General features: G+C 51.4%; 1 pseudogene; it reads right to left on the bottom strand.

Moving 5' to 3' along the window:
- Positions 1–1,477: 1,477 nt before the first annotated feature.
- Positions 1,478–2,614, bottom strand: LOC119443709 (uncharacterized; annotated as a pseudogene).
- Between the last annotated feature and the right edge of the window lie 308 nt (positions 2,615–2,922).

The raw sequence follows: 2,922 nt of genomic DNA, 5'->3' as shown, positions 1-2,922 counted from the left end.
TCTTGAAACTAAGTTAAAAAATGATTTCTGGGATTTTGCGTGCCAAAACCTCAGTGTCATTATGAGGCAAGCCGTAGTGGGGGACTCGGGATTAATGTTGACCATCCGCGGTTTTTTAACCTGCACCTAATGCACAGCACACACGCACGGACCTTTTTGCATCGAAATGCATGCGGCTGCCACGACCGTGATTTGATGACGCGCCCTCGTGCTTATCTGCGCTACGCCAGTGACAGACACTATACGTCACCACGGTGGGTAACTTGCTAAGCTCAGTCTTCGGCTCCTTTCGCAGTTCATTTTTACTGATAACTTAATTAGGCCGAAGCACACGCCATCAAAATTCTTCACGCCATGACGAGCTGGTGCGGCAAGTTCAAGTTGGCGTTGCTACCTGTCTCGTTCTCGCATCTTTCCCAGCTTATCAAGCGTCTTTTCACAGTAACAAAGGAAATTTTTTTGGCATTGTAGAAAAGTAATTTGCTAATACAGGCGAAATGATGCTTTTCTTTAGTGGCTCTTTAATTGAAAATGTTCCTAACATTGAACGGCATGTGTGTCAGGTGAACCGATATCTATGAAGGACAGAGTGAGATTCCACGTGGTTCATTGGCTTTTATACTCTGTATCATACCTAGCAAGAAACGCTGTGGATGATGCACAAGCAGCGCGGACATTGAGGCATCACTCCGAACGCTTGGCAGTACAGTTGTTTCTCATGTGCGACGATTTTTACGGAACAAATACTTCGTCATGCTTACCATTGCAATGTGTAGACTTAAGGATGAGCCAAATTTCGTTTTATTAGTGCACTTTTGGGCTTCAAGTATGCAACAGGCAGTCTGAATCAGACTTGTCTAGAGTGGTCAATCGGTCGATATCACCGCCATTTTTCGGAATGACAAACAACAACAAAAATGAACAGAACGATGTTCCAAGACGAGCAGGCATGGGCATGCCGCATCGTAGGTGCATCCGCTATAGGACAAGCGCATGTGGAACCTAGCAGCTACCGCGAGGGCCTCGAGATAGCAGCTGTGGACGCTGGCGCAACGCGTAGCCCACCACTCGACCACACTAAACAAGTGTTATTCGGGCTGTACTATTGCTCGCGACTGCAGGCGGTACGCTGTGATTTCAAGTCGCAGAAACTTGTCACTCAGCTATTTTTATGGTAAAAAGGTTGAGATCGGCGACACATTCCGGGCAAGAAACACGTCAGATTTCACGGCATAAAAGCGTGACGTTTAATATTACACCGAATCACATGACGCAGTCCAGCAGCCGTGCACGTTGGCACCACGCACTAAAAGATACGCCATTTGCAAGTGAGAAACTCTTTCGCTGCAGTATTGTAGCTGATAGTTGCTCACAAGTTATGCACTACGGCCGGACGCATTAGGTATGCTTTGTTATCTTCGTTGATGCTCTATTGAAGTGCGTGTGGCGACGAGTGACCACGTAGACCGGTAAAGGCTCAGGGATCTGGCGGGAGAGGAAAACCGAAACCCGATCTCTTAGCGTTGCATTTTAACGCGTGTCGCAGGAAATCCGGCGTCGGCGTTGGCAATGGCGCCCACGGCCGAGAAAATCATCTCCAACCACCTTTCGGTCGGAGTGGTGAGCGGGTAGAATTCTGACGTCAGCTCCTGTGTAGGCTACGAACCGTTGTCCCGTAACTCTGTTCGTCATGTAGAAAAGGCGACTTGTGTGTTGGGCTGGACCACTCGTCGCCGTTAGAGGTCGGCTGGCCTGTTTCCCTGCCAAGCGCAGGGACGCCGACAGTGACGATCATCGTTTCCAAAACGGCGGTGGTAGTAGCAAACGCCAGACGTTGTAGTTGACGTTTCATTACGGGTGCCCGTGCGTCTTGATTTGCAGGAACTACGGCTGCGTGGGCGATGAGATGACGTGCGCCGATGTTCCGCTCCAGAGATTATGCGTTCCATGCGCTCACACAAGGAGTCGAGCGGAGATTGCGTTGCTGAAGAGCAGGTAAGGGTTTGCAGGGTGGTTGTATTCTCACCCGGAGACAATGTCGTGACTTCGATGGTTGGGGTGGCTACTTCCATGACTTTGTCGTCCAAAGCAGCAAGTCCGGTTAGATCCATGGTAGAGGCTCTCGCCAGGACCATCAGCAGGTTAGCCGGGAGTCGTTGCAAAAACAATTCGAGCAACAGCGTGTCGTCGATGGATCTCGCGTTGTCTCCGAGCAACTGCCTCGTTCGGCGAAGAAGTTGACTAGGGCGTCTGTCGCTGAGTTCTTCAGCGGACAGAATCTGCAGGATGCGAGAACGCTGTGAAACGGCTGTGTGCTGTAGCAGGGCTGCTATGAGATCGTCGTAGGCGGCGGTATACACAATGGGGCGTTCAACAGATCTGCTACTTCGTCACTGGCCGCGGGCGAGAGCGCTGCAACGGCGTAATGAAATCTTGAGGCTTGAGAGCGGATACCAGTGACTTGAAATTGCGATTCGGCCCGAAGGAACCACGCCGAGGGATGCTGGTCCCAGTACTGTGGGAGGTGGACGGCGATGGCCGAACAGCAGGCCTCACCGCGTTCGTCGGAAGGGTTCTGGCCTTGAGCTGTCGTAGCGTTGGTCGTCTGGTCCATGGTCGTCTCTACCACAGGAGCGTATGGCAGTATCTCATCCGAGGTCACCAAACTGTGGCGACGAGCGACCACGTAGACCGGTGAAGTTTCAGGGCTTTCGCGGGAGAGGACAGACAGACACCCGTGGCCGAGAAGCGACACCTTTGTCGTTTTTGCAAGCCGTCAACGGGACCAGGATTACATTTTTATCTCGTCACGCTCCGTCATGCTAAACCTTGGCCTTCGAAGAGCGTTGCACTAGATTTTCCTGGTTGCAGACGTCCGTCGTGCAGTCAATGGAGCAGACTTCTTGCACAACTACAGATTAT

Source organism: Dermacentor silvarum, chromosome 3, assembly GCF_013339745.2.
Source record: "Dermacentor silvarum isolate Dsil-2018 chromosome 3, BIME_Dsil_1.4, whole genome shotgun sequence".
Classification (NCBI taxonomy): domain Eukaryota; kingdom Metazoa; phylum Arthropoda; class Arachnida; order Ixodida; family Ixodidae; genus Dermacentor; species Dermacentor silvarum.
This window is presented reverse-complemented; position numbering and strand designations above follow the sequence as displayed.